The 22,392-nt window shown below is 41.6% G+C and overlaps 1 long non-coding RNA gene across 1 annotated transcript; it reads left to right on the top strand.

Moving 5' to 3' along the window:
• The first annotated feature begins 19,283 nt into the window (after positions 1-19,283).
• On the top strand, positions 19,284-21,166 carry LOC120096902 (uncharacterized). Its single transcript, XR_005493822.2, has 2 exons — positions 19,284-19,482; positions 20,789-21,166. It is a non-coding gene; the product is annotated as an uncharacterized LOC120096902 (long non-coding RNA).
• The last annotated feature ends 1,226 nt before the right edge of the window (positions 21,167-22,392 follow it).

Genomic DNA, 22,392 nt, shown 5'->3' with positions numbered 1-22,392 from the left:
GGGATTTAAGAGGGAAGAAAGAAAGAATGTGTGTGTGTGTGTGAGAGAGAGAGAGAGAGAGAGAGAGAGAGAGAGAGAGAGAGAGAGAGAGAGAGTTAGATTATAGCAACCCCCTCCAGCAGCAACAGCAAGCAGAATTGCTATGCGAAAGAAGGGATCCCAGGAAGTAAGGTACTATTGAATTGCTAGTCTTTTTAAAGGACTGTAGCAGAAGGTGGGTGAGCTATGGAGAGGAGGTAAGATGGTCAGTCCATTAGGCCCAAGTAGACATCTAGACATCTCCTGTTAGAGTCAGTCATTGCGTCACAGAGAGCCTTTAAAGCAGGGGTGCCCATTCAGGAAAAAACAAAGACACAGGAAACAGAACTCTTAGCTGGTATTTTTGGACTCTAGCAAGGACATTCTCAGAATTGCTGCTTTGGGGTCTTTGCTTATCAGATCAGCTGAGATCTGCAAATCCCACCAATACCAGCTCACCCTACATATTTGGAACCTGGACAAATAGAGAAAATGATTTGCGCCAGGTCTCACTGTTACTGTGTGATGCATGGCCCTGGGTCACCATGTGCCATGGTCCATGTTGCCACTAAAAACAAGGACTGGGTTTTGTTCTGCTCTGTTTTGTTTTGTCCTGGAAAAGAAAGATGCAGAGTTAGCAGGCTGTTTTCTAGGGCACGATATCGTCCGATCTCTTAGACTTTCAGCCAGTTCATCTGCCTGCTTTCTGACTCATTTCCAGTTTCACTTGATTTCGTTTTCTGGAATGTGCCATCCTGCCTGCCAACTTAGGGCGTCTGCTCATCTTCTATCTTTTTCTGAACCAAGCTTGGTTCTGTCTCGTCTCCCAAAGTAAGGCTACCTATGTCTCTACCAGACACAGCATGGGTCCTTTGCATAACCAGACCGTGGTTGATGTCCGCTTAGATACTTATGCTCCATCAGGACCTTGAGTCTCCTCTTTCCTGCCTGTTGAAATCGCCAACCTTTTGCACACATGTCTGTCATTTAAATAACAGAGTTATATTCTCAAAAGAGTTTGTTGACTGCTTGCCATGTGCAAGAGCACGCCGAGAGTTCAAGGGAGCAAGACGGACATCTTTCTTTCTAAAGTTTAAAAGTTTTCTGAATGAAAATCAGACGTAAGTACGGGAGTTTACAGATGCCTTGCTCTTAGCAATCAAGGTTCATGACTGAGACATGCATGTAGAAATTAGATGAATAAGAGAAGCACTTATACACTATATATATATATATATATATATATATATATATATATATATATGTATGTATGTATACACACACACACACAAGGGCCTCGTATCACATAGGGCCTTCACATAACAGTGAAGACCTAAAAAAAAAAAACAAGTTTTATAAGTTTTTCTTTATTTTTTCTTTTATTTCAGTCTCTCCTTTTTTGAGGCCAGTCCTCACTATGTAGCATGGGCTGGTTTCCATGATTCTCCTGTCTCAGCTTCTCGAGTGCTGGGATGATAAAGCCTTCTTGTGTTGTTTGCACTTGGTTTGAAGTGGACAGTTGGGGGAAAGTCTGAATGGATAAGAGGGTAATGATCTAAAGGCAGTGAACAAGGGCAGGGGTGAGGAATAGGAAGGATGAGCTTGTTGGAATCCTTGCCTTCAGAGACGGATGCTCCTTCCTCTGCGTTAGGCTTCATCTCATTGGATGTTCTTAGGACTATGTCACGGAAGGTGAGCCAAGACAGGTGACAATGAAGACCTGTTTGGGTAACAGGGCAAACTCTGTGAGAAGGAAGAAAGGGAAAGGAGTCGGGGTGTAGAGAGAGAGGAATACTGCAAGAAATAATTATAAAGGCCCATTCAGAAAAAAGTCATGTGATTGGCTTGGTTTTCAGCTTATAAATAGTGGATATTTGTTTATCAAGTTAGCTCAAATTAAGTGAGGTTTTGCTTTCTTCTTTTAAATCCAGAATTATCTCTCTGATTCTCCTCAGGACAAATTCCTTCTGAGATGCACAGTCTTTCTAAAGCTTAACATGCCGGAAAACAAACTCCTTTCCTTACAAGCTAAACAGATGCCTATAAGGCCACATTTCAATTAGTAGTGTGGACTATTCTACTCAGTCTTTTAGATTCTTCTTATATTCTTCACCTGCTCGCTTGCTTGCTAACTAACTTACTTACTTACTTTATTTATTTATTTATTTATTTACTTATTTATTTATTTATTTTGGCAGGTCTCAATATGTTTCTCTGGCTGACCTGGAACTCACTATGAAGCCTTTATAGTCTTTTCTAACTGCCTCCTTCCTTCCCTTCGCTTTCAATTAGAGCATGTTTGTCTGTTGTTTTAATAAACAATTCTCAGTCTACTGTAGTATTTCTTAATCTTTATGACAAACAAGTAAGGTATTATTGCAGTTTTCATGACTGTAAGGGAAGTGTAATTGGCCAAACGACGCACACCGGTCATCTGACACTTCAGATGTTAACATCTAAAATAAATCCTACCTGGGACTGAAGTTCATACTTACTTGGCTTGCTTGCAAATCTGTTCAACTTCTGGAATCTGCTCAGGAACCATTCCAGCTGTTGGTCTCTTCTCGAAGCTTTTTGTTTGTTTGTTTTGTTTTTAAAGATTTATTGATTTATATGAGTGCTCTATCTGCATATATGCCTGCATAGCGGAAGGGGGCATCAGATCTCATTACAGATGGTTGTGAGCCACCATGTGGTTGCTGGGAATTGAACTCAGGACCTCTGGAAGAGCACAGGATACTCTTAACCACTGAGCCATCTCTCCAGCCCTTCTCGAAGCTTCGTAACAGTTACTCTGAAGTGCATTTACATTCCAGCAGCAATGCACCTAGGGGCTTACAGGTTAGAAGCATATTTGTCTAACAGATCTCTTGAGCACAGGAATGTAAACATAAAACATACTAGCATCCTAAAAAGATCATCTAGGTATAACTGGAATTGATTATTTTCTGGATAATGTAAGGTATTTTAGAACATTCCCCTTTTTACAGCTAAATACTTGGAGATGTGAGAGATTAAATAATTTGTCTAGAATCCTTCAGGTGGGACACTAGAACCTAATAAAATAACATTCAAAATGTAGAGGGTTCCATGGGAATTAAAAAAAAATGTCCAGCACAGTGATTTTTTTTTCCTACAAAATTCTATTCTCAGTATTTAAAAAATCACAATGCTGTCTTATCACTCTGTTCATAGAATATAGTTCTGCCACAGAAGTCTATGATGTCTTCCACATTTGTGACTTAACAGTGTTCTCTGATGATGATGGCACACAGGACCTGAGGTGCAACATGCATTCCAAATCCATTCAACTGTCCAGAGGGAAACATGGAGACACAGTGGCCTGCTCAGAACTGGGTGCCAAGGACAGATAAAGGTTACTGAACATTTGATATGAAAGCTGGTCAACCTTGAGTCTGGGGCTATAAGAGCCTAAGAAATAGAAAGAAAAACAGGGGGTTGGGGACTTAGCTCAGTGGTAGAGCACTTGCCTAGGAAGCGCAAGGCCCTGGGTTCGGTCCCCAGCTCCGGAAAAAAAGAACCAAAAAAAAAAAAAAAAAGAAAGAAAGAAAAACAGAAGACCATCAGAGAAGTAAGAAAGAAGAAAAGGCAATGTGAAAAAGACCACAAGGAACAAACAATATATACTTATATACATATATTTTATATATATGTATATGTGAACTATGTAATAAACATATACATGAATATATATGGATACATATGAATACATATATATGAAAAGAAAATATATCATTATGGAGAAGAAAAATGAATTGCCACTACAAACGAGATGTGGAGAGGAAATGGTACCAACTTTTAAAGTTCACAAAAGAAAACATACCTACTTTTTAATCAGATCGTCTCCATTTTCCCTTACAGCAATGTTCCATTGCCTGGGAAGCTCTCTAACTGATTACATAGTCCACACCCTCTGTCAATTTCCTTAAATTATCCCTGGTTTGAATATCTTTTGGAAAAGTTTAGTAAGTGAAAATATTTTTTCTCTCTTGAGTAATGTCAACCATAATTTCAATATTTAAAGATTCAACAAACTCTTGTTTTGTTTTATTTTATTCTATTTCTTAAAATGTTTTTGAAATAAGGTTTCACATTGCAGCCCAAGCTTGTCAAAAACTTACAGTAATCTTATCTATGTGTTAGATTACTCATGTGAGCCACCATAGCTGACTGAAAACAAAGCAAACACCCCAACCCAAACCAACAAAAATACCCCTCTTTTTAATTGCAAATAAGGAGTTTACACAACACATAAATATTTTATGGTCATTGCATTTATTCAGTAGTGACTGCTGACTGCGTCGTCTACCCTGAACTTCTCTGCTTCAGAGTTTCAATTTCTTCCTAGTTTTGGTCAAGTTGCTTTAAATGTTATCCACATAAACTGGCAAGAAACATTTACTCAAAGAAATGTTAGCAGTCTACTCTGTAGTTTTATGCAGACAGCAATGTTGAGAGGATCTTTTCAGAGTTCAAGGTCAGCTTTGCCCAGTTTCCTTCTTTGCCAATCTCGTCTACTCCCGTGGTGCATTTGTTATAACAGGGATTTAGTGTTTGTTCACGCCATGGAGAACTCCCACACTTAGGCTCCACGGGTTTGTCCCTAATGTCCATTTCTCCTTTCTGTTGTGTTCTATAGTGCACAGAGCCATCTTTCCCTCTTTGGTTACCTCTTGGCTCTCATCATGTCTCAGACTTTTCTAGGTTTTAGGGACTGACATATTTTTGTAAATACCAGGCAAGTAGTTTTTGGAAATTGAACTTCTAATCTAGACATGTGCAACTGTCTATCATTTTTTTAAATATCAAAGCAACTAAATGGATTTATCCAAATACTATAGCTGGGGGTGTTATGGGCTGAACATTGATGTTTCCTTACTCAGAGTTGACCTGTTGAAATGCTGATGCCCATTCTGATGGTACTAAGAGGTAATGCTTTCCATAGGTCCTGAGCACCGAACCTTCATGGATGTATTGGCACCCTTCAAAATCATACCCCAGATATTCTTCAAGTGTGTTCTCTGCCATATGTGATTTATGGTTTACAAGAATAAGTACATTAGAACAAGATACTTCCTTTGCCACGACCTTAGACTTTGGACCTCAAAATTTGTGAGAAATTCTTGTTGTTTAATTCACTGAATGCATAGACATTTGTTATAGAAGGCCCAACGATGCAGTGTTTCTGTTATGGACCTTCTGCACTGACCTCCATCAGTTGACTATGGTAACGTCCTATGGCTTCTGTGGCTTTGGACTCTACCTGACAGGGTGATGAGGGAATAAAGAAAGGCAGACACATCTACAGGAAACCTGGGATCGGGGGACCATGAACTGATGGAGATGCACCAGTAGCCTGGAATTATGTGCCACTGATCAAGGAGATAGGTTTACTATGTACAGCTGAATGAGGAGGTGGACATACCCCATATGACCGGCAAGCACTTTCTCTACCATGTGTGATAGACAGTTGAACCAGGAAGAAAAGGGTTAGCTAATCTTTGTAGGAAGTCTCTGTAGGTGAGCAGTTTCCGGTTGCAGCCATCCAAGTCAAGGAAGCTGTGGTTGATAGTTTCTGTATATACTCATTTTAGCTAAATGGCAATCATTTGGGACATCCCTGCCTACACCTGAGGGAGGCGTTGCCATTCCTATGGGTCTGAATCACTGTGGTCTTTGACGTGGATCTTCTCATATTAACAACACACATTCATTCATCCCCTTATCCTCTCCCTGTAGCTAAGCTTGCGGGCTTCTCTGCTGTAAAATTAATATCTTTATTAACTAATATATTGCCGTGACACTACACCATGACCAAAGCGATTTACGGAAGGTGTTGATTAGAGCTTACAGTTTCTGAGGCTGAGTCCATGGATATTACAGCAGGAAGCATGGCAGTAGGCAGGAAGCATTGCACTGGAGCTGTAGGGATGTGTTATTGCTGTGGACAAAGTGAGTGTGCTGTATTTGGAAGAGTGCGCCAGGCTCTGAGGCTGTGAAAGCAGTTGAGTACTGTAAGAAGGGCCTAGTGGGCCATCCTTGTAGGAGCTTGGAGGACAGTAGCTAGATTTGGGCATTGGAAACTCTTCTAAATTGGTTTGTGGGCTTCATTTTCTATATTTTAAAAACAGGGTCTTACTAGAGAGTTGAAGCTGGTCTGTGACTCACAATGGAATCAGGGGCAAGGCTATCACATCTCACCCTGCTCCTACGTTCTCTGAAATGACCCTGGTTTTGTCGTTGTTGTTTTCAAACGTTGGTACTATTAGATGCTGTAGGCTCACCTGGCATAGTTCCCACTATAGCTCTAGAATTAGTCAGTTTTTCATCGAGCATGGACTCCTGCTGCTCAGGATGGGTATCATAAAGACAAGGAAATAGACCTCAGTGGAACGTCCAAGAGACTCGAGCTCTGCTTTTGGATGATATCCTTCTCAAGGACAAACCAGCTTTGAAACTGAAGTAAAGCAAAGAAAGAATTTTTTTTTCTCCCTCTGTTGCCAAATGCTCTTAAGATAATTTAAGGACAAGTTTCTTCCTGAATAGTAAGCAGAGAATTAATAAATGTTTGGTTAGACATTCAAAGGGAATATTACTTATTATTTGAACAATTTAGAAAGATCAGTGGGGAAACTTTTGTTAATGCATTAGTCTTACCAAAAGAAATCTTTGTAAATTCAAACCACATTTGATTCTTCGGAATTACTGCAATCTTTACCATCATCCATTAGCCTAACTTCTGAATGGAATAAAGAATAAAGCAAAGATGGGGAAAAAAGCATCTCTATCATGTGGTTTCCATTTGTAAACTATTTATTAGATCTGCCAATATTTTAAATATTGAAATAATAAATGGACTTCTCACTTATTGTGTACTATTCATTCTGCTAATTACTTTACACATTCATTCTTGCATTTTTGAAGGCATTATGAGATGTGGACCTGGATATGCAACATGTTTATAATTCAACAAATCAAACCCATGTGCAGAAACGACAGCAAAAGCAATAACAAAGCCCTCACTTCTACCCCATCCTAGCTAGTTAAGAACAAAATACAAGTGTAGCATAAAGCTTAGAAGTGTTTCTGTCTGAAGAAAGGCTTGAGTTATGGAGTTAGAGAGCATCCCCTCATCATCCTGTTGCCTAGTGACAGGATGAATCTGGAACTTTGAGCTCCCACGTTCCAATCTACTGTGCTCCCTCTAGTTCTCTGATCCAGTCCTTACGGTCGGTAGCATCCTGAAATGAAGTGGAAATATTACAGGAAAACAAATGCCATCAAGGGACACCTAAAGCCTGAAGACCCAGTAGCCTGATTGATGGGACCTTCTGCTGGCTGTGTCAAGGCAGCAACACTGAGTCAGTGTGAAAGGAATGATTTCCTTCCTACCTGTGTCTCTTATCTCATCTGCTTCCCTTTCCTCTTCCCCTTCCTGCTCTTCTTTCTCTTGCTTTTATTCTTATTGGGAGATAAGAACACAGTTGGGAAGAGGAAACTAAAATTTCAAGGGTGGTACGTAATTTACATTAATTCCCGTTCTTTCTGACCAGTGTGTGTGTGTGTGTGTGTGTGTGTGTGTGTGTAAGTGTGTGTGTAAGTGTAACAGTGCATTCTTGCTCACGTACTTCTTGGGTCATATAAAACCACGATCATTTATTATAAATAAATATGACAGAAAATAAATACTGAGGTGCTGGGTGATAGATAGGGCACAAGTACAGGGTCGTTATAAAGAAATCACAATCTTTTAAAATGATAACCCTTATTACAGCTCTGTGAGGATCATGGTTTTAGAAAATAAACACATGTGAACCTCACCTGATGTCAAACAGGCTAGAAGTCTAATTACTGTAATTAAAGATTCACTCCTTCGTCCACTCAACAAATGCACACGCACTTGGATGCATTGGCTGTCGGGGGTGTTCGCTTTCTTGGGCTGAGCAGCCATTTCTTGGCTTCAGAAGGAAGAATGTTAATACTGTTGTCTATGAGAAGTAATTCAGTCTGACTGAATTGACCTACTAATAGATGCTAATGCATTAGGGCACCGTAGGCATCGATGAAGCTACCTACAGATAGGGTTTGAGTCACTGGGGCGTGTGGCTTAGTTGTACTGTTTGATGTATGAGGTCTGAGGTTCAATCCCCAGCAGTGGAAAGGGGTGGGGAGACCAGGCCTTTACTTTCTTAGCACTAATTAGCCCCAGGATTTCCTTCTGACAGTTCCTGATCAACTCACAAGGAGAATCTCGAAATGATGAAGTAGATCACTCTATCCAACAGACCATATAAGCTGTGACCCGAAGTTCCCTGGTTATGAGAGGAAAGGTCTTCCTATAACCATGAGGGCTGAGGTACACACTGTGCCACTGATCTGTCATCGTATGTCGCTGCAGTATCACAGTTTGGACGGCAAAGGGATTGCTTCCCTAACCACTGCACTTGCCTGATAATCCAGGCTCAGTTCTACGTTCCTATCTGTGGTATGGCTGCCAGACTTAACCCTTGATGGTACAGGGAGGGGGTTGGGATCGTCTAATGTGCCAGTTAAAAGCTCCATGGAATCTTTTCTGGGCATGTACGTAGAGCTTAGGAGTTCCTGTATACTGCCCAAGGATCCCTGAGATAAAGTCATCCTTGCTCTTTCTCCATTCTTGAGGATATGCTCAAAGTAGAGCTCTTCCTGGTAGCCAAGGCCATGCATTTCTTGGCTATTTTATGTATCTACTGATACCAGCAAGGCACAGAACTATAATGATTCAAGAATAGATTTCCCAAGAGAAATTAAATTGTTAGAATGTCAGCCTATAGAACATTTGAGGAGGATGTGAATGTGGTTCCACTTATGAGAGCAGAGGAACCCAGAAAGCATTCTGTAGCTATAATTTGGATAGGCAACCAATTCGCCTTCTCTTTAGGGCATTAAATGTTGCCCAATTCTACTGGTGAATGATTTGGTGAAAAAAAAAACACAATGGGGTTACTAATCGCCCTTCCTCATTCTAATAGTGGGACAATTATTAGGAAATTACTGTGTCAGAACCATAGCTGTGCGCCGGGGACACAAAGATACATCTCACGTGGGTACTGCCAGTTAAGGACACAAAGATTAATCGCCCCCTCCCCCGTTTGTGTGCTGAAATCATAATCTTCAGTGTGATCTGATTAGGAGATGGAGCCTTTAGGTCACGAGGGTTAAGCACTCACTAATGAGATTAGTGTCTTTATACAAGGAAGCCCCGAGAAGACTCCAGTTATCTGTCTCCTGTATGAGGATAAATGCAAAGTCTTTGTTCTGCTACCGCACTGAGAGACCCACCACACTGGCATCCTGAGCTCAGATATTTGGATTCCAGATCTACGAGAAATAAATTTCTGTTGTTTGGGAACTTTCTAGGCCATGGGATGTATCATTACAGCCCTAACTGACCAGAGACCAATAGGGGATCCATACTATAAGGCACAGTATGTGGAAGCAGAGGGAGAGATAGTAAATACTGTGAGGAAGTCTGAGGAGACTTCATAGAAATGGCATTTGAGATGTACTTACAGTGACAATGTCTCCAGAATATTTGTGAGCACCTCATTCAGGACCCTGTCAGCTGCATTTGGTTAGGATACATCTGGTTGTGTTTGACTCATGACACTTTCCTTGAAACCTGGATTCTATATATGGTTCCCTTGACATTTGCAAAGGAAACGTCTTGAGACTTTCCAGAACCTCTAAGCTCACAAGTACTAAGCTGTAGAGGCTAAATATAAGACCGGCTCACTCACTGGCTGAGGAATATACGAGGCACATAGCTAGCTGCACACACTCATGTGGTCACTCTCAAAGGTAGAAAGTTTATAAAAAAAAAATGTCTTTATAGAGAGCCCTTTCCCAGATAAGTAACAGCATCATTTCAGTGTTCTAGGAAGATAGTGATGATGCAGGCTAGAGAGTCATGGTCTCCCAGGAATATGACTAAGGCCTTGTGGAAGATCATGCTGAACACTTGGTTACTTGGAAGAAAACTTAGAAGGTTTGAAGACGACTGATGTCGGTTTCACATGCTGTGACCTAATGAGTGATCACAGGTCACTGTGACTTCCTGCAGCTGGTAAGAATGAATCAGTATGCATCAGATACTACTGTTGATCTAGGTAGGGCTAAGGCTATCACAGATACACGTAGGCTTCCTTTCTCCCAAGCCTTTGGGGGTTAGGCATTCAGCATTCCCTATGTCTGAGACAAAGGAGTTGAGCTTTGAAAAGTTAAGCAATGCGCTCAAGGCTACACGGACTAAGAGGTCAGAGAAGGGGTCAATCTAGGACTGCCTAACCTCAGAACCTTCTGTTTTTTAACTTTTTAACTCCTCTTCCTCCTTTTCCTCCTCCTCCTCCTCTTCCTCCTCCTCTTCCTCCTACTCCTCCTCTTCCTCCTCTTCCTCCTCTTCCTCCTCCTCCTCCTCCTACTCCTCCTCCTACTCCTCCTCCTCTTCCTCCTCCTCTTCTTCCTTCTCCTCCTCCTCCTCCTTCTCCTCCTCCTCCTCCTCCTCTTCTTCCTCCTCCTCTTCTTCTCCTCCCGTTAATGACACAGCGGGTACAGTAGAGTGTGGGGAGGGGACAGGCTGATGCTCTTAAGGAGCAAGGATTGTCTGGGACATGCTTCTCTAGCACGTCCTTCACCACTGTCACAAGATAGTGTGGCCTATGACAGGAATTACACACATCAGGGCCGGATATGTCGCTGGGAATTGATTACACCAGGAAACCAGATTTGCATAGTTTAAATAGAAGCAAAGGAACTGGAAGTAAGATGCGACACTCTAATCTGTGGCTGAATCACACCTCAGAACTCAGCCTCCTGACTTCCTTCCTCGTGTTGCAAATGTCTGCCTGTGAGTCACCTTTTCTAAAGCCTTATTCCCTTGGCTTTTTTTTTTTTATAATTATCTTGCTATTTTCTCCAACATTAATATATTTTAATTTTCTAGCCAAGTTTTATTGATTATAAAAATCGAAATAAGGCAGAAGATCCAGATTTGCAGAAATAAATATTATCTAATCCAAGTTGTTCAACAAAGAAATATTTTATAATCTAACAACTGACGCCAATGAGAACATTATCAGCATAATTCGATTCAACATTTTTAAGAGTTTAATCTTTGTTGGGAACTTTGCTAAGTGTTGGAGATATGAAAATAAATAAGGTACATTTTTTTTTTCCTAAGGATTAAAACTTTAATGGGTAAAAGTTGAGACATAGAGTGGAGCAGAGACTGAAGGAAAGGCCATCCAGACACTGCCCCACCTAGGGATCCATCCCACCTGCTGACACCAAACCCAGACTCTATTGCTGATGCCAAGAAGTGCTTACTGACAGGAGCCTGGTATAGCCAACCCCTGAGGGGCTCTGTCAGAGCTGGACCAGTACAGATGTGGATGTACACAGACAAACATCAGACTGAGTGTGGGGACCCCAATGGGGAAGTTAGGGCAAGAACTGTAGGAGCTAAGGGGTTTGCAACCTCATAGGAAGAACAACAATATCAACCAACCAGATGCCCCAATGCTCCTGGGGACTAAACCACCAACCAAAGACTACACAGGGGCTACCTATGGCTCTAGCTGGATATATAGCAGAGGATTGCTTTATCTAGGATCACTGGGAGGGGAGCCCTTTGGTCCTGTGTGGCTTGATGACCCAGGATAGGGGAACGATAGGCTGCCAAGGCAGGAGTGGGTGGATGGGTGTGGGAGCACTCTCATAGAGGCAGGGGTGGGGGATGGGGGAGTTGTGGAGAGAAAACTGGGAAGGGGGATAATATTTGAAATGTAAATAAATAAAATAACCAGTGGGGAAAAAAGAAAATGTTAACATAAGACAGTGTTATGATAACAAAACATATAACATTGTTGTACCTCATCCAACCAAGGATTTAAGTGTGTGGAGGAATTATAATCCAGCAATTTGTCTGCTCTGTCAAGGGATCACATCCAAAGACCATATGGGTCTGTGTGATCAGGCAGGAATCCAGACATGCCCTGGATTACAGTATGATCTAGCTAGAATACAGACACACCCTTAGTACACACCTTTAATCTCAAACAATGAAGGCAAAGTTGGTTTGTAGAAGGAATCAGCCCTGTTTGAAAGTGACATATCATTGAGATGCAAAGTGACACATCAAGAGATAGATTTGACAGAATGAGTCAGAGAAAGAATATGCCCAAGTCTCATGAGGACAGACAGAAAAGAAAGGCTACAGGTAGATAGAAGGAGGCAGTTTTATAGGGATATTTTTACAGAGACAGGTTATAGAGAGAACGAGCTAGACATAGGTGAAGACAATACAAGTCAGAGAATGAGAATGAGCCAGACGATTAGTATAGATTGCTAGAGTTAGTTTGGGGTCAAGTCAGAAGCCAAGAGAAGTCAGCTTGAATCAGTCAGTTTGGATAGGAGTTTAGGCCAGAATAGCTGAGTTGAACCAGACAGCCAGAGTACAGGAAGAGCTAGAAAGGGTGAGTTTATTCAGCAGTAAGACTCTGAGATGACAATTACTTCTGACAAATAAAAGTTACTTTTCCAAAGTGTTTGAAAAAAAAAGTTGACAGATGAGTTCACATACTAATGTTGAATTAAAACTCTTTGGGAGAAAACAGAGAGGTAAGGAGGGAAAGGATTTCAAGCTCAGAGAGCCCAGTGTATGAGTAAAGAAAGGTACAAAAGCACTAATGATCCCAGTGCATGAGAACTATAGGCAGGGATGTTGCTAGATCTTACGAGTTTGAGATGGTAAGAAGCTGGGCGGCAGTCAGGACCATGCACGAGACGAAGACGGTTACATCTGTAAGGGGACAGTAGGATAGTGGCCTGAAAACATCCTGCTCACATAATATTTGTGTTTCTGAATTGTTGTCACACTCTCTGAAAACACATTACTAGGATAGAACGTGTTAGGTTTGGCTGCTTGGAATGAGGGATGGGGGGGTGGATTACTGTACACCAACTCACAGTGAGGAGAGGCAAAACCTCCTCTTTCTTCCTTTTTCAATTCTTTTGTTTTTTATTTCCTGCTCCATCTCCCTAAAAGCATCGTTTTTTAAAAACATATTTGTATGGCTATTTTGAGAATTTGATACAATGTATTTTGCTCACGTTTGCCCCTACTTGTTCCTCTAACTCCTCGTAAATTTACCCCTACCTTCTCACCCCTTTCTACCCCAAGGTTTAGTCTTATTTGGGAGCTTCTATTTCCATCTTTCTACACACACATACTTGTATCTCACATGCATACATATGGCATATGTACTAGAGAGTTTCCACGAGTGTGCCGAGTGTCTGATTTCATTCACTGCGGCGGCATCCTGAATGCCAGGCTGAATTAATACCAGACAATGGGAGACTGCCTGTAAGTGCACCAAAAATATTTTGTGAATAAGCAGGAAAATCTGAATAGATATGTCTTTTTAAAAAGGCTTTTTCTCATTTTTCTAGATGGGATACAACTATTGACACAAAGGCATTAACTCTCAGTAATTGTAGCTACCTGCACATAAGATCATCTCGGGCAACAACAAATCAAGGAAGGGGAAGGGATCTCAGGAGGCCCTTTCCTTTACCCCTGACGTTTTTTGCTATTGAGAGATTCTAGAAGGGGGAACCATGGGTTTTAGTTGCCTCCATGTTGAGCCTACCAGGCTTCTGTGGATAGTTCTAAACTCATGGTCACATGGACAGCCCTGGCTAATCTGGGTGGGTCACAAAATAAAATTAATAAACATGAACACGATAGAAATTTATGGGGAAGAAAGTGGGGTACGTGGGGAGGTGGGTGATGAATAGTCTATGTATTGCATGTATTGTATGACCCCACCGCAACGCCAAACTAATCAACCAAACGTAAACAAACAAACAACCTAAGTTATTTGGCAGCACAATGAATACTTTTTTAATAACAAATGAAATGAAATGAAAAATGCCAAATCACCATAGGATTTCAATATCTCCTGTACTACTTAACACTTTCTGAGCTTCCAATCTCCCATGTGAGTCCATGACGAGTGTTGCTCCCACTTCTCCTTGTTGCATGGAGTTTATCAAATCCTCCCACAAAGATACCACAGACCCTCTAGCTCATGCTTAAAGCAGTGCCCTTGACGTCTCCAGTGGCACTCTTTGTTGGAGAGAAAGCTCAGTGGCCATTCCTCCCAACAGGCAGATCTGTAAACAGCCAGCAGGTCCCGTGTACATGGATTTATAGTTTCAGAGTGGCCAGAGATTGAATTAGTAGTTTCCCCTGGCAAACAAAAATATTGAGATATTGGGGTGATATAAAAATGATTTGGAGTGAGTGGTGTGTGTGTGTGTGTGTGTGTGTGTGTGTGTGTGTGAGAGAGAGAGAGAGAGAGAGAGAGAGAGATCAATTTACAAGAATATAATAGGTCAAGCTATAATAATGTAGCCATTTTGGAACTATAAGCTTGAAAGTCATTATAAAATGTTACCAAAAACTCACATACTGTCATTCAGTTGAGGATGCTGTTAGCATTTCATCAACATACAGAGTTAAACTACTTAGTGAACTTTCTTCAGGAGCAACCCACTTTCCATTGAGTTTCATAACCTAAGAGAGTTTGAGAACAAATGGTGTGGCCCCCGCTGATGGTGCTCATTTGCTGATGGACACAGTCTCACTGCAGTCTTGTCCTTAGGGTCTGTACTGACGTGAATTGTATAAGGCTCTGGCTATTGGTAGACGTTCGCTCTAACTGGGGCTCATCCCTTTCTCCTGCTGAGAATGAAGTCTGTCCTCAGAAGAAAGCACAGTCACCTCTTTCTAGGCCGACAGACTATGAAGACTGTGGTCAGGTGTTTGTGAAAACTGAATGCTTTTGTTTACGCTTGCGGTCTTCAAATCTATCTCATACCCCACACCCTGTGAGTCCGGGACCCCTTTCAGAGGAACTGGAGCAGGACAAGTGCAAGGAAAAGGTCTCTACTGCCACTGTACCTCTTGGACCTCTGAGTCAGGGTGGTGAGTGCCAGGGGAGCCTCCCTGCTTCATACACACACACACACACACACACACACACACACACACACACACAAAGCTGACCTGCAGAAATACCTGAATTTAATTTGCTGTACAAATGGAAACCTTTTCTTCTCTAGATTGGACGCAGAGGATTTTTTTCAATGTTTATAATTTAATAATTGCTTTGAGCCTTTCATCTGAAAGCAATTTATATATGTTGGCCTCAATTATCCTAACATGCTTAAAGTTCACCAGTACTTTTCCTCTCTGCCCCGAGTGCATTTGTCTTCTTCGATAGGGTCCTCATACCCACAACAAACCTCAAAGTTAATCACAGAAATGTTTTATGGATTAGAATATGCCAAGACTTTTCTTATTAATGAAATACAAGTATCTTGTAAATGACAGTGTTTTTGTATATTCCTGCAAATCTGAAAATTTTAGGCTTTGATCTGTTCTGGCAGAAGAACTACTGAGTGTCGAAGGCACGGGGTTTTATTAGAGGGTGGTGTGGGCTATCTGATGTGTACTGTGCACACACTGTCTTTTTTTAAAATTTTTTTTGCATATTTTATGTATTTACATTTCAAATGTTATCCCCTTCCACCTTTCTCATACCTACCTTCTCCCCTGCTTCTATGAGAATGCTCCTACTCCCACCCACCCACTCCTACCTCAACACCCTGGCATCCCTCTACATTGAAAAAAAAAATATGAGCCTTCACAGAACCAAGGGCTTCTCCTCCTGTTGATGCTGGACAAGGCCATCCTCTGCTACATATGCAGCTGGAGCCACGGGGCCCTCCATGTGTGCTCATTGGTTGGTGGTACACTGTCTTAACCTAGTCCCTCCAGCTGTCTTTGCCCATCTGCCCTGGCCATGTCTGGCTGACTCACACTGTTTATTAAAGACATATTTGTTCGCTGTGTGTCAGGGACTGTGCTACTACTGAAGAGAAGACTGGGAAAGAGCAAGGTGCGTTTCTGCTGGGAAGTTTATAATGAATCTTTCTTTGGTCAGAACATGAAACGTTCACATGACTTGGGGTTTCCAAATTGGAATGTGGAGGTACATTCCTTTAACTTCATCTCACAAGAGGCAGAGGCAGGCAGATCTCTGGGAGAGTTTCAGGTTGCTATCAACATAGCTATTAATATTCATGACCATATTTTCTATAGCCCGAAAATGCTATTTAAACTACAAAACGAAATAACATTTTATTATTGAAATATTGAAGTCATTTTGACTTTTGTAGCCAACTTATCTTACACAAGAACTTTTTTTTTTTTTTCCTAGTTGAGACAGGGCTTCACTATGTAGCTCTGGCTGGCCTGAAGTTCACAATGTAGACCAGGCTGGCCTTCAACTCCTAGAGTCTGACTGTCTCAGCATTTCTTATTTCATAATAAATCACATTTATTATAAATACATGAAAATAATTTTTTTGGTAATAGAAAACTCCAAGGACACACATACACACACACACACACACACACACACACACACACACACACACACACAGCCTCTGTAAAAAGAAGTTCATACAAATCTGTATGTCAGCACTCTGGGTTACAGTGCTCCTTTGGCATGTGCACTGAGGACCCTTTGACTCATGAACTTGTGCTCATAAATTGAGAAAAGACTATATGCAGTGATTGTGTTAATCTCAATAGAGCTATTGTTCAGATCGAAAAGCATCTCACTGAGGCCTTGCCTGGTGAGTCAGGATTGATCTCTTATTTGTTCTTTGACTATCGAACTTAAAGGAATGTCAATTTGTTTCCTCCAGATTTTGAAATCTTCACAAGTTATGTTTCTCCCAAGGAAAGAGATTATCAGCTAAAGTGTGTGGCTATTGATGTTCTAAAGGTCAACAATTTTGATACTTTCTTCCTTCATAAAGTCCTTGAGATTACCCATACACAAACACAAACACACACACACACACACACACACACACACACACACACACACACACACACACACACAAATTCCATCTTCTCTTATTTAAGTAAAAAAGTAATGTCCAGCGAGTCTATCTCACATCTACATACTGGAGCACTGTACCTCATATAACCACTGAAAAGTTACTTGTAATGTTAATAGGAGAACACACCCCCAAAGATATATTATCTGATAAAAAGAAATTATTTTGACTTGAAGCCCACTGAAATGCATTGGAGACAACCAAGACTTTCCTGGGCAATTTTGAAAATGTTTGTTCTAATTATTGCTTTGTTATGGTGCCTGTTTCACTGGCAAATGTGAGCTTTCCAAATATGGAAAGCATCATCAGTGGAAATTTCTCCTCGTTTGTCATCGACTCTTCCTAATCCATAACTTATATAACTTAAATTAGTTAGCATTCCCCTCTTGCTCCCTCTTCCCCTCACTTTCTAACTGCTTGTCATTGTTGGGTATACGTTTCAAATCTAGACACCCATGAAATATATGCCCACATGTGGTTCTGCCTAGAGTAAACCCTTAGAGAGTTCCAGGCTTCTGCAAGCCCATTGTCAACATAGTACAGCATTGGCCCTAGAAAATGCATTATAATTTGTGTCTTTTCTTGGCTGTGTACTTTTAGAATAGAGTCATAAGGAATGTGGAATTTCCTGAATGACTCTCAAGGGCTTACAATGACTTCAGCCAAATGTTGAGTTGGGAGAGTTCCCCAGAACAGTGTGAGAATACCCACAGCACCAACTGTTCCCGCACAAGCACTCACTTCTGTTTTTCACATGTCATAGTTACAGCTGCCCTCTCTCAGATGAGCTCTCAAGGTAGAAACCAAATTCATTATTTTCTCCTCCTCATGTTGTCCTGTCATTTCTACCTTCCAGTTAATGTTATTACCACACCCCGAGGCCTACAGTAGACAGTCTAATGTGCTTGTCTTCTCTGCTCATTGATACAGGACGTTGCTAAATTCATTTGTGACTCCTGCGTTTGCCTCTCCTTCCCAAATGAAGACTCTTACGAATTTCCACGTACACTACTGTAATTCTATGACTCCCTGGTTGAACTCAGTTCTACGGAGCAGCAAATGTTTGCACTGCTGCCAGGAAAATCTTCCAACCTCACATTTCAGATAATGTCATTCTCTTGTTTTCAAAGTTTCCACAGTCTTTCTTTGCTTACACAAGTGCATTTAAAGCTAGAAGCTGGCATCCATTTTAACCTACCTTGCAACCCTTTTGGATTGCTGTTACCCTGTGCGTTTTAGTTTTCTCTGAGTTCATTTTCCTGTTCTCCCCCTCAAGCCATGTTTCTGCACACCCTTACACAATGTTCCTCTCTTTGGATATGTTCCTTCTCAGGAATTTTGAACTCTGCATTTAATTATTGGATAAAAGAGGGAAGGAAATTATCTTTTCTTCCTTGATTATATATTTGTATACAGTGGAGAACCATAGGCTTGGTGTCAACATAATTAGTATACTTGAACTGTAGAAATATTCTACCTAGAAGTAACTGTCGTTTCTCTGTAGAGCTGAACTGAATTCCTTGCCTGCTCCCTAATCTCTATTTTTCTTCCTTCTCCCAGATTAAAGGGGTCTCTGCCATGGTACATTTTCCAGCTTACCTTGTAGCTAGCAAGATCCCTAGTATACTCTGTTAGTTGAAGACATATTTAGCTATATGCCTGAGTTTGGCTAACAATTTCCAAATAGACTTAATGGGTCCCATCTGTAGGTTTCTCCAATATGTGCTGCTCTAGTCTCTGCTTTCTTGTAGACACCCAGAAGGTTGTGTAACTGGAGTGTCATCTTCTGTCCCTAAGGGGACCGTTGTTGAAAATTACAGACATACCCACTTGGCTTAAACCATTTTTTTTTAAATTTTCTTCTATTTTTTGGGAATTTCACATGCTAATATTGTACTTAAAATCATATCTACCCCTTCACCCCTCCAGTCAACTCCCTTATGCCCACATTCCTCCTCAAATTGATAACTTATTCAATTCTCTCTCTCTCTCTCTCTCTCTCTCTCTCTCTCTCTCTCACACACACACACACACACACACACACACACACACACACACACACACACACTCCCTGCTGAGTCTATTTACCATTGTTCATATATACATGTGTTTAGGGCTGAACCTGGGACTGGATAACCTATTAGAGGACTGTCCCCAAAGAAAAGTGATTAACCTCTTTCATTAGTTGAAGTTATTAATTGTCTGTAGTTCTTCATCTAGGAGTGTGGCCTTGTAAATTTCTTCTATCCATCTTGGCATTTCAACTAGTGATGTCATAATGCAGGACTTGTTAGGTGAGCATGTCGCTGAGATTTCTTGGGTACAGCCTCCCTATCACATCCAGAAGATACTGTCTCACATCAGGAATCATGCCTCTTCCTCTAGCACTTACGGTCTTCTTACTCCTCTCTTCTCCAAGCCTTAAGTGTAAGGGCTGCATTGTAGATGTGTCAGTTGGGGTTGGGCACTTCTCAGGCATTTAACTTTATTTACATTGTTACCAGTTATGAATCTCTGTAATAGTCCCCCTCCCTCTGTTGAGAAAACAAAGCTGCTTGATGGGGGGAGGGGAGAAGTTCTACGTATGTATGGGTATAAGAATAACTATTCAAAATAGAGTTAAAATTGTAATGGCTTAGGAAAATGGTAGCACTAGATTCTCCTCCAGGGTCATTGTCCTCTTCAGACCAGAGAGTTGGCTCGGTTTATAGGAAGAGGCTTGAATTCCCTCCTAATGAGCGGGCCTTAAGTCTAGCTCAACAAGGGTTGGTTACTCAAGGTAAGAGTAGCACTCACGCATCACTGGTGATGTCTTGCCAGGCCAGCCATTGTTGTTTACATAGACTATCTGTTACTTTCTTCTCTTGGTAACTTGCGTCACACCCTCGGATATTATGAATGCTGGCTCTCAGGAAGGAGGCTTCTGAGTCAGCATAAGATTTCCTTAGTCGTAGAATGTTACATTTCTATCGTTTGGCGTTGCTTATTACAGTCCTTGAAACTTCACCTTAATTTAACATTACTTGGACCATTCCAATCATCAGTCTGGTGAATGAGTGAAAACATAATGAGTCTCCCTAGGCCAACTAGCTCATTATTTTTCGATTCTGGGAAAATTAAATAAGAAAGCCAGTAACAACAAGAACAAAAACAAAACACAATACATTATTAAAGACTCAGCACACAATAGTTAACAAATTAATGAGTAAATAAACGTTTAAAGTAATTGTAGAATATTTAAATTTTTATACTTAGAAGATGAATTATTATAAATGAACACAATTGGGAATCATTTTAAATTGATAATCATATTTATGAATGATGCCATTAAAGCATAAGTCCCATTGAAACAGAAAACTTGAGGTCCGGACACATTTGCGGCAGACTGGTCTGAGCTCAGTGAGAGACTTGAAACCCCAGGCAGTGGGGAGGTCTAGTGGGGTGGGAGTGGGGGGTGGGGACATTCTTTTGGAGATGAGGTGGGGGGTGGGGGTGAGGGGGAGAGGTATGGGATGGGAAGCAGTGGGGGAACTGACAGGGAAGGGGATGAAGATTGGACTGTAAAAAAGGATTAAAGAAAAAAAAAAACCCAGAAAACTCCAGAGGTGTATGGGGCTTTCAGAAAGAGAAAGCTTCCCCCGCCCCCGCCCCCCCACCCCCGACCTCACAGAAGAGTTATAGATGCAGTCTGTGCAGACCTGAGCCTTTCACCAACTCTCTCCCTCTGGCACAGTTCAGAGAATTCAATCACAAGTTCTCTGGCATAAATCTGTGGAACTAGGAATTCATCTGACCTCATCCTGAATCTCAGAAAAGTCATCATGCTTCCTGGAAAGACAGAACTCTTCAGACTGGCCAGCTACGAAGCACACAGAACCTGAGCCCGTTGTAACATGGGAACCTGGACTAGCTTGATAGCTCCACAGTTGAAAAATGGACAGGAACCCTTATTGTGGCCCATGTGGATCTTGGACAAGCTCTTATCGAATCATTTTGACAAGATGTTTCTGAACTTGTGACCAGAATATTCTTAGACCATCTCACTGAATTTAGAATCTATACATTAAAGACGAAAGGACGAGAATTAATAAATGATGTGTTCTGCTCAGGATTAGAACTATGCCTTTCTTTCAGCTGCCAGAATTCCTAGAATTATTCTGAATTTTCACTTTGAATAATTATTACATTTTCCCTCTAGGAATCATGTTACGGTTCTCCTTGGGATGTGTGAAGTGTTACCTGTCTTCTATGACAAAGAAACTTGCAAAATGTCCTTTACCAGTGATACTGGAAGCAAAGGCATTAGCAAGGACCCGCTGGCTCCATTAGCAAACCAACTTCTAGACTCCTGACCTTTACCAGCTCCGTAACTCACCCCCCCACTCAGAGCACCTCAGTTCTTTCCTTTCTAGCCGCTAGTTAGTTTCTCACTGTTACAGAATGCTTGACACAATTCAGAGCAGTACTTATCTTGAGTCATGGTTTCTCGGGTCGCTTGGCTTCAAGCACTTTGGCCGAACAGGACTGTAGTGTGTATGGGGGAGGGGCTTTCTGCTTTATGAACAGGGACCAGAGAAAGAGACAGGAAGTAGCCAGAGCCAAGCGGTCCTCCAAAGCACACTGTAGAGACCTTCCTCAAGGACTCACCTCCTAAAGCTTCAACCAGTCAGAAGCCAGGTTTTTAACACACGAGCTTGGAGGAGACAGTTCACGCATTTTAAAGCACAGTGTTAGAAGTGCCAGACGTGGTAGGTGGATTGTTCAAGGAAGAATCAGACTTAGTTCCCACGTCCAAAGGAGTGAGTCTTGTGAGAGTAGAGAAGAGGGCCATGCTTCTTCATGAGGTAAAGGTACAGGCACAACTGAAAGGTGACAACTCTTAAGTCTACTGAGACACCGACACACAACTGCCACTCGATGTCGTGCAAAAGCTATAGGAGTTCCTCAGAAAATGGAATGGGGTTTCCAGAATGTATCAGAGCAGGCAATGGGGAGCAAGAGATGCGGGGCAATTAGTGGGATCCCTATGCCTTGGATTTTCCCTAGTCTGTAGGCACATGTTATACCCCGTTGCCCTTGGATGAATAGCTTCTCGGTGCAGGACTGTCATACGCATGCATTTTTATTTAGGTCTCCTATTTGTCAGGTTCATCCAGGTCTAGAACTGCTTCTGCTCCTGGCCTCGGTGCCCCAATCCCTTGTTACAAATGAGGATGTAGGCTGCCTAGACTTAACAGCCTGTCAGTGTCCCACACTCTGGGCACCGAGTTTTGCTCTCTTCCTGCTATCGGTGGGGGTTGGCCTCAACACCTGCTTTACAGCCCACCCCGATATTTC

Source organism: Rattus norvegicus, chromosome 15 (assembly GCF_036323735.1).
Source record: "Rattus norvegicus strain BN/NHsdMcwi chromosome 15, GRCr8, whole genome shotgun sequence".
Classification (NCBI taxonomy): domain Eukaryota; kingdom Metazoa; phylum Chordata; class Mammalia; order Rodentia; family Muridae; genus Rattus; species Rattus norvegicus.
This window is presented reverse-complemented; position numbering and strand designations above follow the sequence as displayed.